Here is a 14,502-nt window from a genome sequence, read left to right as displayed (position 1 = left end):
AGTAATCCAATATATGTTAAACATGTACAGTTCTTCTATACATATTTCCAAAATTATCATGCTGCACAAGAAAAATAAGATTAAAAAAGGAAAAAAGAAAGAAAACAAAAAAACAAGCACACAACAACAAAAAGGTGAAAAAACTATGCTGTGATCCATATTCAGTCTCAACAATCCTCTTCCCAGATTCATTCTTGACAATTCTGTGTCAGAAGCAATATACACAATGAGATGAGACCTTTTAGTCAGGTAAAGTAAATTTTACCTTTGGCATTTCTTTAGGATTTAGGCAGCATCCTCATTTGGGAGAAATACCACCTTCCTTGATCTTGTTCTCTCCTACTGAATTTGACCAGTCTTTTCCTGAATTCCCGGGACTGCTGGGATGCTGTTAGAATAGCACTGACTAAAATCGAAAGACCTGGGTTCAAGTTCTGCCTGCCCCACTCACTAGCTTTATGATCTCTCCTACTCTGGACCACCATTTCTTCATCTATTAAATGAGAGGAATTGGACTTGATGACTTCCATGTCCCTGCTGGCTCCATCAGCCTGAGGCCATCAGCAGAGTTGTTGCCAAGGTTACTGTAAATCAGGGTCATGGGATTTAGAGCTGGCAGGAACCTAAGGGATTATTTAGTCTAACCCTTTCATTTATAAAGGAGGAAACTGAGGTCCAGAGAGGGGAACTGATTTATACAGCCAGAGTTACACAGCCGCAGACTCAATGAGCGGGTAATAGAACCCAGGTTTCCAACAACCTTTTTATTATGCTACCAGTGCCTCTGAGGTCCCTTTCCGTTTTGACACCTGTAGTTTTAATCTAACACGTCTCCTGCTTACTGAAGGGGTGATGTGGGGGGGGGGCCCTAGCATCTGTCAGGGGGGTAAAAAGGAAGGAAAAGGAGTTGGGTCGATGAATGGAAAAGGAAATGCTGGCCAGATCTGGAAGAGAATTGGCAGTGGTTTAGGGCTCTTCCAGATCACTCAAGTAATTTTACTGGGCTATGAGGATTAAAGTTCCCTTGTGATGGGGATCAGAACCAGGGGTAGAAAAGGAAAGGGGGTTGACCTTTGCTCTCTTGTTGATGAGCATGCTCATTTACATAAATACTAGAGCTGCTTATGATTTCTGTCCCTCCATAACATCCTTGCCACTCTTATACTGGTGCCCAGTACCAGGATATCCCCAGGGGGCTGGCGCCTATCTTCATCCACCCAAAAAAATGTGGTTTCTTACCTAGAATATAAATCTATCCAATCTGCTTGTTTCTTCCCTAGCCAGTGAGACTTGACTTTCATTTCAGTGAGATGGTAAAAAGGTTAGATAGCAAGGACTTCCTCAACAGCTGGATTTTTTTATTTTTATTTTTTTTGGCTTCCCTATTGATTCATAATCAAAGACAGAATTTCAGAGCTGAAAGAGATGTCAGAAGTCCAATCCCCTTATTTAGTGGGTAAAGAAACTGAGGTTTAGAAAAGATTAAATAATTTGCTGAAATCACAGGGACTAGTAAATAGTTCAGATGAAATTTACACAATGAAATTCAATGAGATAACTAGCCTCTAAGGTTCCTTCCACCCCTGATCCCATGATGCTATAAACCCAGGTCTCTAAATCCCCCATTGAAATGCTCCATTCACTAACCTCAGGGGCTACTGAGGCCTCTGTCTCCACAGGAGTTCTCTGAGGTTCTCTCCTTGTTTGGAGAGGAAAGGGGGAAGAAACCTGGGAATGATTCTTGTTCAGTGTAACTTATTTTACCAGGCCCAAGAGAAGGAAGCAGAGAACCAGCTGCCCTCCCACAGCATCCCTTGGACAATAGAACTAGGTACAAGGGATCTGTCTCATTTATCTTATGGGGATCTGGGGAGAAAGACAGAAAAGGCATGAGTTTTGGTACACCATGGAGTGAATGCAACTTGTTTAGGGAAGGGCCCATCCTCCTCATTCCCACTGAGGAGCCTAATGCCCTTTTGCCTTGTCTTTTGACAGAATAGGACCCTGCTAACATTTTTTTCATCCCACTAACTACCATTCCTGTTCCCCCACTTCTCCTTTGCCAGGCCCAAGCAGGAAACCCTCCCAGTAGGGGGCTGTCGACACCTCTCAAACACTGCCTCCCCGTTCCCCCCCAAAAGGAGCTGATAACACGAACTCCGGCGCCAAGGCCGCAGGCCAATGCCTGTGTCTCTGTCTCAGCTGGAATGGGGTTGGGAAAGGGGGGTGGCTGAGGCAGGGTGCCCAAAGTACAACGCTCTTTCCCCATCCCTTCCTCACCAGAGAAGGGTCTTGTCTTTTTCTCATTTTTCCTCAAATACTTGCCAAGCCACTCAACAGCCTTCTCATTCCTTTCTTGCCCCCCCCCCCTTGCTTTGCATTCTGTACCCAACCACTTCTCTCCTTTCTCGCCCTCCCCCTAGACAAATTCCTTTTCCCACTTCACTGCTTCATTATGGGGTAGCCTGGGTAGTCCCATCCATATCTGCCCTCCAAGGGGGATGGGGACCATAGCCCAGGAAAGAACTGAAATTCAGCTTCTTCTTTCCTTCCTTCTTCCCTCCCCCCTTTCCTTCTTTCTTTCTTTCTCTCTCTCTTTCTTTCTTTCTTTCTTTCTTTCTTTCTTTCTTTCTTTCTTTCCTCCTTCCTTCCTTCTTTCTTTTCCTTCTTTTTCTTCCTTTCCTTCCTTTCTTCCTTTCTTCTTTTCCTTCCTTTCCTTCCTTCCTTCCTTTCTCCTTTCCTTCATCCCTCCCCTCCTTGTTCCCTTTTTTCTTTCATTTCCTTCATCCCCACCCCCATCATCAGATGTTAGAATTGTAAGAGACCTTGGAAATCAACTAGTTTATCCCATTATACAATTCTGGCCTGGAGAGATGAAATGACCAGCCTGACTAGCCTGAATTCAAGTCATCCTGTGATCCCAAAGTAGCAACCAGGTTTCATGACTACTCCTTAGACTACTTCTCTCCCCTGAGAGGACTTCTTATTCAGTCCCCTATCTTTGCAGAAGATGGTGCCTTCTCCCAACAGGCATTGTCCCAAGTTGATGTCTGTTTGCCATCAGAGAATATATCAGAGAACCCCCTTCGGGGAGGAGGTAGGGCATCCTTCTTCAGTGGGAAGAATAGTGACTTTGAAGTCAGAAGGCCTGAGTTCACATTCCTGCTTGCCATTTAATAGCTTTGGAACTTTGTTTATAGAAATAATTCCCCCCCCCCCCCATTTGGGTCTCAGTTTCCTTCATGATGAAATGAGAGAGTTGAACTAGAAGGCCTTTAAAGTCCCTTTCAGATAGCTATCTATGAGTATAGGATCTGGCTGTTAATCCTTCAAAGCCAGTTGAGCTGAGGGCTATCAAGAAATTTTGAATAATATAGTCTGTTAGAAGGTCTTTTCTCCTTTCACTCAATCCTGCCCTTTACTATACCAAGAATCCTTATGGCCCTGTCAGAGTAAGGATATTGGGGGAGAGTGCCCACTACAAGGGGCAGGACCTCCCTCTGTTTATCCTCCATGAGTACACAGGCACCTTAATATGGTTGTCTTCAGATTGATGATGGAACTGGAGAGTCTCCCTGCCTGGAGCAGGCAAAAGGTTCAGAGCCATCAGTAAACAGTTGAGGAAGCAAGAATGCCAAGTGGCAGGCCCTTGGAGAAGCTGTTTGAGTCAGGTGCTTTCAAGGTAACTCCCTGAGCTGGGGGTGGGGAAGAGCAGCATTGCAGGATTGGGGGAGCTGGGGAAGCAGCTTGGAAGCACTGGAGGTCGTGGTGACCCAGGTCAGCTCACAGGGAACATCTGGATTTCTGGAAACACTTCTCCCACCACTGATGTGGGGCCCCTCCCCCAGAGAGTTGGTCAGTCATAGGCTGTCTGTCTGCCGTGGTCTTGAGAGGAACCTGGACAGAATATTAGCAGAACAGGGCAAGAGTAGGGCTGAGTCTAGGGAAAGAGAGGTGCATTTACCTATCCTTGCCATTAGGAAGAAACTTTCCTCCTGGTTGCCAATAGACTGTGGCCCACAGGTCACCTAGCGGGAGGGGGTGGGAAATGCCGGGCTGTCTCTGGGTGGGGAGCTCTTTACCAGCTTGGCTGTTACATGACTACTCCACCTGGCAAACAGATGGTCTGACATGTTTGGATTTCTTCCCGTGGCCCCAGCCCCCTCTGCCTAAAACCCTCATGAAAGTTTTCCCAGAGTCCCTAGGGATCTAGGATAGAGACTTTAGGACAATCATAGAAGTTAGAGCTATAGGGGATCTCAGATACCATTCAGTCCAGCCCTCATTTTACAAAGGAGAAAACCAACATCTGGGAGAGAGGAAACAACTTCATGTACCTCACATCCCTATGAAGCAGCAGGGGCAGGATCTGAACCCAGGTCTCCTGGTTTTAAGTGCAGTGTTCTGACAGCTAAACCATTCCATTATTTCTCTTCCCATTTGTGGTGCCAGGAAAAGAATGTGGGGGGCTCCGGGTGGGAACGGAGCAAGGGGAGAGGAGAAAACCGCACTACTGAGCTAAGGACAAAGTCAAGTCCTTCCCTCTTTCCCCTTTTATATGTAACTTGGGGTCAAGTCCTTAGACAGTCACAGGAGGGCGCTCAACAAATAGAAGTGATGAAAGAGCCTGCACTAGAAAGTCTCCTAGGACTGAGAGGGATTGGGGTAGAAGCAGGAGACGCAGGGATCCTTTTTGCAGGGAGGTTATAGCAATGGGGAGGGAAGGGATGCAGATGGTAGAGAGGAAATCAGGTAAGAAAAGGACTGAGGGACCAAGAGGGAAGTTGAGATAGAGAGGGAGAAGGGGATAAAAAACATAGAGGGAAAAACAGGCAGGGGAAAAGGGGAAGGAAGGAAAGAGTGAGAAGTGAGATTAGAGCGCAAGCAGATATAAAAGACAGACAAAGGGGAGCACCTGTTTGGACTCATCCGTATTTTGTTGAGGCTATCTCTCTGATGGTTTGGGCATTGGGCCTGAGATTTTCCAGGGGAAATTAGAGATTTGAAACTCAGGAGGGAGGTTCATAAGAAGACCAGATCTCCCCTTTCCCCAGCAGCATCTTGGGCCCCCAACCCCTCCCTCCCTCCCATGGCTTGGTTTTTTTAAGCTTGTTTCCAGCCAACTTTGGCACATAATAACCTGGAAGGGGACCCCCTTTCTAGGGAGAGAAGAAGAAACTGGGAAGGAAGGCTATAGGGCAAGGGATAGGCTGAGAGATGTTGAACCCTGCTACTTGTACCCTAGCAGTCCAGAGAGTACCTCATCTTAGACATAATAGGGGAGGACCAGGCAGGAGCAGGTAGAGCAAATATTTTGGGTGGGTTAATGAAGGAAGGTATCCACTATAGGTGTTTTGGAGGCTTTTGAGGAGGGGAAAAGAGGGAAGGGCAGGGGGTGAACTTGAACAAATGGGAAATGGGGTAGTGTATCCAGGTGCTACTAACACCTTTCAGGAACTTTGGCAGAGCACGCCCTTGAGTGCACACAGACACACACACACACACACACACACACACACACACACACAAATACATTTATACCAGCACTAATGGTACCTGTGTTGCCACTTATTTCCTGGATGACTCTGAGCACTCGCTTCCCCTCCTTTTGGGACTCGGTCTTCTTACTTGTAAAGTGAAGGGTCTAGGCTAGAACTAGGTGATCTCTTAAGAGATAATATTTGTAAAGGGATGGTATTTGTTAAACCACTTAGCACAGTGTCTGGCATAAAGTAGGTGTTATATAAATGCTTATTCCCTTCCCCTTCTAGTGATAACATTTTGTGATTGTTTGGAGAGTACTAGAAATGGGAGTGCGATGAATAGGGAGAAAACCCCACCCCTTGCTTTCTGGACCTAAGGAGGGAGGCAGAGAGATGGTGATTTCCCTGATTAGCAGGCCTTATATGCCTTGACCCTCCCTGATTGGAATTATATCTGTCTAATTCGGGCATCTAACCAGCTCCTTGAATCCCAAATAGATTTTGCTATTCCAGAGGAGACCACTTCCTATACTTCACAGTTAGAAGTTTTATCTTCAGTAAAGACCCTTAAGGTCATTTAAAGGGTGACAGAGTACCATGCTTTTAGTTGAGGAGGGACAGATACAAAGGCCTTGCCAGCCCAGGGATATGGGTGTTCTTATCAATTTGGATTTATCTTTGGGCTATGTTGTATGATTTTTTAAAATCCCACCAAATTTTTCTGTCTCATATTTTCAATTGAGATAGCTTCTAGGATCATAGATTTAGAACTAGAAGTAGTGGTCTAACTCAATTTTTTAATTAAAATTTTTTTTTTTAATTTCAAAGATGAGGAAACTGAGGTCCAGAAAAGTTAAATAATTGTTCAAGTCACCAAGGTAATATGTCAAAGATGGCATCTGAACCTTAGTCCTCTGAATCTAAATACAGTGTTTCTCCCCCTATTAATATGCTTGAATATAGGGAGCTGGGTATGGAGAAGCTAGGAAAAGCTGGGGATAGAGAATCCACCAAGTGACTAAGGGGAATCCTATGTTTCAGCCACCTTCTTTCCTAAGATAAAAAATAACATCTCATGATTTAAGATTTATAAAGGTATTTCCTCCCCACTTTGATAATTCTGTGAAACAAGTTATAAAAGTATAATCATGACTGTGTACAGATGAAGAAAGTGAAGATAGAGAGGTTTAATGTTCTTGGCCATACAGCTAGTTTGAGAAATGAATTTTAAATCTATATCCCTTATTCAAAATCTAGAATTCTATTACAGCAGGAGGCCCATTCACTCCCTCTCAGTAGGTCTGACCTTAGAGAGAGGCCAGGGATATGTCTGAAGGGTTCTGGGAAGGACTGGCCCACACAAAAAAGAAAGGAGAAAAAAAATTAAAAATAATTATTCCTTCCTATGGCTTAAAATCCATCATTAGAGATAATATTTCTTTGTGTTAAGCTTTGTTCTTCTTAAGAATTCTCTTGGGCCCTTGGGAGGGGGTAACATATTAAATCATTAACACCTCATTGTCAATGCTTGTCATCTATTTTCTTGGAAGCTTAGTTGTTAAGGGCAGGAGGAGAGAGACCTTAGAGATAATTTAGCCCCACCTCCTCATCAAATCCAAGCAAGTGGAGATTTTTTACATGATGCTGATTTAGGGGTGGGCACATCCTCAAGTCAAGAAAGACCCAATACAATCCCACCCCTGGGTCTGTACAATGAAGAGAGGAATCACATTCTTCCTCTGATCCTCATAGTTCCCTTCCCTTCCAGACTCCTGATTCCTAGCCACCCCCCAGCATTATACCTGAGAGGGCCTACTATAGAAATGTCTATTTTGGTGAACCCAAGGCCCTAAGATACATAAACTAATTTAACAATGGCAGTGCTCTTGCTAGGTCCCAAAGACATTTAAAAAAGGAAAAAAGACCTATTTGAACAAAAATATTTATAGTAGCTCTTTTTGTGGTGGCTAAGAACTGGAAATCAAAGGTATGCCCATCAATTGGGAAATGGCTAAACGAGTTGTGGTGTACGATTATGATGGAAGATTATTGTACTATAAGAAATTACAAGCAAGATTAAAAAAAAAAAACCTGGCAAGACTTACATGAACTGATACATAGGGAAATGAACAGAATCAGGAGAACATTGTATACAATAACAGCAATATTGTAAATGACTTAGCTGTTCTTAGCTATACAATGATCCAAGACAAAATCCCAAAGCATTAATGATGAAGCCTAGGATTCACCTCCAGAGGAAGAGCTGATATTGATTGAATACAGACTGAAACATGCTATTTTTCACTTTCTTTCATATTTTTCTTTGTCGTCTTATACAAAATGACTAATATTCTATATAATTGCACATGTGTAATCTAAATCTGATTGCTTATCTCTCAGGGAGGGGCAAGGAGAAAGAGAGAGGGATAGAATTTGGAACTCAAAACTTTGAATAAAAATGTTTTAAAAAATAAAACTGATAAATGTTAAAAACCCCAATAGCAGTGCTCTACAGGCCTGACAGATCCTGTGGTCTCTGTCTCTCCTATATTTCACTTCCTTCCTTCCACAACTGAATTTATCCCAGGTGCTAGAATTCCTAGCTGTGGCCCTGTTTCCTGTTTCGGTGATTCATACATAGCAATTGCTTAATAAATGCTTCTTTCATTCATTCTTTAATTCATTTACTCCTCACTATAGAGGAAGAAATTCAGACTGAGATAGGGAAAGTGACTTGCCTAGAATCACAGCAGTTTTGACAGCAAAAGAACCAGACTGAACCTATCCCTTTTAATTTTTTTTTTTCTGCTTTATTGCCTTGTTGTAACAGAACAACCAGCATATGGGCCCTAGATACCTGACAGGGAAGGAGATGGGGTAGGAGACATAGAAGTTAAATTCCACTATTCCACAATGCAGGGCTTCTCTCTGCCCATCTGGAATTGTTCTTCTCCATATCTCCACAGTCCCAGGGACTTTGGCTGAGGGAGACTGGACTCCTTTCCATTTCTGTCTTCTCCAGAGGCTGATGTCCTCTGCCCTCCCCTTTCACCACCAACACAGAAGGCAAACAGTGATGAGAGAGCTGGACCTGATTTACCCTTCTCATGTTTGTTTAAATTCTCTAGGGGAGACTTTCTGTCGCTGAGGGCGGGGAACCTGGTCTGTGGCTCTCTACCAGAGGTAGCTGCATTTTCCCTTGTACTTTGGCTGAGGATGTCTTTGTAGAAACTATGATTCCCCAGAGAGCCCCTTCCAGGGCAGCCAGGTGGCCCGGTGTAAAGAGCAGTGGACCAGAAGTCAGGAGTAAACTGTAGTTCAAATCCAAGCTTGTTCACTTACTAGCTTTGTGATCCTGGGCAATTATCCTTACTTTTATATGTCTCAGTTCCCTCATCTGTAAAATGGGGAATAAAAATAGCATCTACCTTCCAGGATTGTTGGTGAGAATAAAATTAGATAATAAATGTAAAGTACTTTGTAAACTATAAAGCACTACATAAATGTTAACTATCATTATTATTATCTTCCTCTCAGCTCCTCTGTTTTCTTTTTATTTATTTGCTCTATTTTATTTTTAAATCCCAAAGACCATCTTAGATCTCAAGTAGATAAAGTAGACTGGATTAAGTTCCAAGTAAGGGAAAAGAATAGGTTTGGGGATGAGGACCAAAATTTTCTTCTCCCTCACAGAATCCTAATTCTAGTTAGTCCTCCCTTATTTTTTAGATGAATCTCATCTGAAAATTGATAGGGAAAAAAGACTTGCCCAGGATCCCATAGCAAGATAATGGAAAATCTGGGTTGAGAACCCTGAGTTTCTCTCCTCTCAATCCAATGCTGTTTCCAGGATGCTTTGCTGCTCCCCAAATTCCTCTACAATCTTGCCTGAGGGCTGACTGAGTCACTCTGGGAAGTTGAAGTGATGAGGGCAGAGTTTTGGTGAAAGTCCTCCTGGTGTGGGAAGCTTTCTCTCTGACAAGGTTGGAGTGTAATGCTTCTACTTGTTATCTGTTACTTGTCCAAGATAGAAAAGGGGTACACCTGGGATCTTAGAGGGACCCCTCAGGGACAAGATGATAGTATGCTATTATCTTCTAGACCCTGGTATTCAACCTTGTCTCAGCCTTGGAGGGGTTGAGAGGAAGGGGACCTAGGAAACAGATATATTCCTAGGAGACACTTCCAGACCTGGAACTCTGACTCTACCCAGTTTCTCATAGATCATCTATAACCTTATATTTCAGATTGTCACCAGTCACCTTACCTTCTCCCTTTTTTGCTCTGGGAACTCATTCTTAGCTTCCTTCTCAGTTTAGTCTTCTTTCCTGCATGCTGTCTTTCCAGTTGGCCTCTGTTCTACATTTTCTTCATCAGTTTTTTCTCTTGTGTTTCTCTTTTGGCTATATGTCCATCTCTTGCTTATTCTTTGCAGAGATTGATCAAAAGAGGGTGAAAAAATAGCAAAACCTTACCTTTTTCAAGCGGAATCATATCCTTCAATTCAACAAAGAATTATTCAGCTTTTTCTTTTCTTTTCTTTTCTTCTTTGCCCCTCCCAATTCTAGGCAGGGCTGAAGGGCATTGGGGGTGGGGCAGGAAGGAGGGACAGGAATACCAAAGAGAAGTAGAAGACAAAATTCCTGTCCTCAAAGAGTTTATATTTTAATTCCACACATAAGACACTCATAAGAAACAGCTAGAGACAATATGGTGTTGTCAAATTGAAGTTTGAAGAAACATGGTTTCATATCTTATTTTCCCTTGGCCATTCTAGGCAAATTATCCTGGCTGAGCCTGATTCTCTCTATCTGAAAAATGGAGATAATACCTAGTGAGTACCTATAGGGGTTGGAGTGTAATGCTTCCATTTGTTGTCTCTTATTTGTCCAGGATAGACATTTATATCATTTATAGTTGTGAGGATAAAATGGGAAGATACACACATATACATGTATTTGTGTGTATATATAATATTTTATATACATCTTTATATCACATATATATCACTTTGCCAAGTTTAAATGGATTTATAACTGTCAGTTATTACAGTAATATCGATGTAGTTTGGTGTCTTCACAGCTCCTATTGCCCAACCTCAATAATATCCTCTGATTCTCTTATTAGCCATTGTTCCTTCTGTTTTCTTTTCCCCAGTTGAGAGCAGGGACCAGCTTTCTTTAGCTGTGTCCCTCTCTTATTTCTCTGACTACCACATCAAGTCCCACCTGCCCTCTGCTTCTCACTCTTGGATGAGAGGAATTCCTACTTTCTCTCTGTCCCTTCCTTTTCCCTCCCTCCCTTCCTCCCTCCCCATACCAGGATATGGCTCTTCTTTCCTTACTGTGAGAGGTACTGTCCTGTTAGGAGCCTCTTCAAGAGGAGAGAGGACTTCACTACAAAGTACAGTTATTATACATATGGGCTGATCACTACCTCCTTTGTCTATGGCTCCACTTCTGGCTCCTGGCCTCTTTTCATAGTCTGCCCCACCCCCTGGCCCCCTTCCTCCCTTCCCCCATCACCTGGAACAACCTTCTCCTTCTCACAAGCCAAACATCCTTCTCTTTCCTTCTTGGATCCCTACTCTAAACCTCTTTCTTCCACATGGCCTTCTCTCCCAGCCTTGTCTCTGAAATATTACCTGGGCTGCTGCTTGCTCATGTTCAAGTGGGAGTAGCTATTGATGTCTTGTTATGTGAATGGCAGAAAAGTACTTTGTTTTAGATAGGGGAGAGGGGAGAAGATGCCCAAAGGGTCTTTGAATGGACTATCAACTGCTTCACCTTCTTATGATACTGGCCCTTCTTCACTGCCATATGACAAGTCACTAAAGTTAGGTGACGGGAACCCAGAAGTACCACCTTCTGAATCCATGTTAGTATTTGTTAAAAAGGCTCCAGTTTAATCCCTCAGACCTAACTAGGCTCATCCCTAGAGGACCAGGAACCAGAAGAACTGAGGAGTGAAGGTTAATGGCATTTTCTTTTCTCTATGAAAGTGACTGCTTATCTGGGTATGTTATCCCAGTTGGGAGATAGTCCTCCTTGTCATTGTCCTGGGAATTGCATTAAACTTGATGTTTGGGTCAACATTATACATTTTATAGACAACATTATATATTATAAAGTAAACCAGAGGACTCGGGTTCAGATTCCAACTATGTGACATCTCACCACCCTGGGCCTTGTTTTTCTCCTCTGTCAAGTAAGAAAATTGGACTGAGTGACTTCTAAGTTTCCTTGCATGGGATAAATCCCATTATCCTGTGTCCCTTATACTTTGGGTAGTTCTGGTCTGTCCCATTCCTCTATCAGCCTGTCCCCCTCACCTTGGGACCACTGAGGCAGAGATCTTTCCTTAATTAATTCACATCCCTGGGATGTTTAGGGGGGCTATTGAAGGGAGAAGGGGATGGAACTCTGGCTAAAATGAGTCATTCTGAGGCTAGACACTCTCACCCTGGGTTTGGAGTCAGGGGGATTTGTCATGTGAAGCAATTATACCCAAAGAGCTCTGGTTTTCGGCAAGGCTCCAGTATGGAGGGAACTTCGGAGCCAGATCTAGACTGACAATTAGGAACCTTAGCATATTCCTCCATCTCCCCACACCCGCCTCATGACCCTCTCCCCAATCCCACCAGCCAGAAAGTGATCCTGAGCAAGGGGGCCAACTCCTGGGAGGGGATCACTAAGCCAGATAATGTACATTTATAAAGTGTAAGAAGAACCAGTTCCTAGCAGTTGGGGGTCTTGCCAGCTGGTTGAGAGGGGATATAGATGGGAAGGGCAGAAATCATGTCTCCCTCCTCCCTCTATGAGTTGCTCAGAACTATATCTCCTTCCATGGTGAGGCAGATGGCTGGATGGGAGCGTCTGGCATATGAGGGTGTGTGATCTTGGCCTATGGGGCCACATCCTGTATGGAGGAGAGGGAGGGAGACATATTGGGGAGAAGATAGGAGGCAGGGGCACAGAGGCAGAGACTTGGATAAGAAAATCTGGGATTCTTTTGTCTTTAACTGGCCTTCAACCTTCACTCCTGTCCCTGTTAAGATTATTCAAGCTGTACTACAGTGATTTATGGGATGAGGGGTAGCGGCTGGAGGGGGCTGACAAGAGGGATCTATTGGATTTGAAATCAAGATTGCTATTTGTTTGGCCTCTACTAAGTCATTTCCTTTCTTGGGACCTCAGTTTCTTCATCTGTAAAATCATGGCATTTGGAGTAGGTGATTTCTATGGTATCTTCCAGTTCTAAATTAATAACCATGCCTGTGAAGATCTCTGTGTACTTTTAAAAGCAAACTCTGTGGTGGGCAGTGGGACAGCCTAGCTTCCTTTCTTCCCACAGGCATCTGAGCCCCTCATTCTTTCCAAAGAAACAGTCCAGGAGTAATGCTGGGTAATGCCCAACTTGAGGGCTGGCTGGATATTGGGGGAAATGAGAGGGAAAGGGGCGGGAAGTGGGGGAGGGGACATTGAATGGGAGAGGGGAAGAGCCTGGGAGAACACAGAAGAGGGGTGCTAGAATATATTGGAGGAGACAAGAGAGATGGAAAGGGGAGCGGTGTAATAAATCCTATCCAAATAACCCAGAAATGTTACTGGAAAGTGGAAATAATGGATAATCTCAGTGTTGAACTCTGGGATCAGGAGGTCCATGGAGAAACTTTGGGGAACTGTTGTATGTAAACGTGCTGAAGTAGTGGTGGGTTAAGCCTGAATCATCACGTCAGGCCCAGGCTGTGCCTCCATCACCCCTGTGCCCATGCCAGTCCCCACAGCACCATGAACAAGGGCCTCTGTCTCCTCAGCTGTTTCTTCCTCCCAGCTGAGCCAGACTGTTGCAGACAGTCTGGTGTGGACGTGGGCTCCAACAGCTCTGCTTCCCCTCAGGGTCATAGCTTCCAGTCAGCTCAGCCCAAGAGAGGCCTTCATTCCTTACAAACTTTGCCATCTTCCAAGAAGGCTGCCCTCATTCATTCCCAGGAACCAGCCCCTGTCTCTCTGCTGGTGTGACACGGGCTGATCCATTCCTGTTATTTTGCACGGGTAATGCTTCCTATTAGTTCCAGGCTGGGAGTTTTCCAAAGGGCAGGGGTCCTTGGTCTCCCCCATCAGTCTTTAAATTCCTTCAGGCGGGAAGGACTCTGTCTCTTTTCTGGACCTCTTCCTTCAGTACCTCCACTACGGGACTCAGTGCTTGGGTCCGCTCCATCAAAACCCATGTAGCAGGAGAAGAGGAAGCAGGCACTTTTGAGAACAAATTACCCTCTCAAAAACTGAATTCCATCAGTAACCCCCCCACCTAACCAGGGCTCAGCCAGCCCTGGGGCTAGAGCTTTAGGGTCTCCCATCTGTAGCCACTAGGCGGCGCTCCTTCACCACGGCCAGCTTCATTATTAGCCAGGTGAACTTGGGAGAAAATGGATAGCCTGCTTCTCCTTCCCTTCTTCCCCGACCCCCACTCACATCTCACTTTACTAGGGGTGGGGGGAAGTGGGGTGCATAGGAAAAAGGTCAGGGGTCACCTCAAGGTTCCCATTAATTATGGCTATGGCTCTACGCTCTAGAAGATTCCCAGTAAAGGGAGGGGAAGGAGATCTAACTGCCCCTGGCCCTGCATAACCCTAAATATCTCTCCTCCCTCTGCCTTCTCCCCCTCCCCCAATTGAAAGACAGACAGACAGAGAGAGAGAGAGACAGAGAGAGAGAGAGAGAGAGAGAGAGAGAGAGGAGAAGGGAGAGAGAGAGAGCGAGAGAGACAGACAGACAGACAGACTGAATTTCTTGGGGGCAAAGATAATTCTCAGTTTTGATTATGGGGGGGGAGAAAAGTACCCACTTTAACTGCAACAGGTTTCTCTGGGGAAGGGGAGAGGATGGAAATGATAGGAGCCCTAACTTTCATGTCTCCCCCACCTGTAGAGAAGTCCTTTATTGAAAATGGGGTGTCTAGATACATTTCTATAACATTAAGGCTAATATAGAAGGTGTGGGGAGACCCCCAACTCGTT

This window comes from Sarcophilus harrisii, chromosome 4 (assembly GCF_902635505.1).
Source record: "Sarcophilus harrisii chromosome 4, mSarHar1.11, whole genome shotgun sequence".
Lineage (NCBI taxonomy): Eukaryota > Metazoa > Chordata > Mammalia > Dasyuromorphia > Dasyuridae > Sarcophilus > Sarcophilus harrisii.
This window is presented reverse-complemented; position numbering follows the sequence as displayed.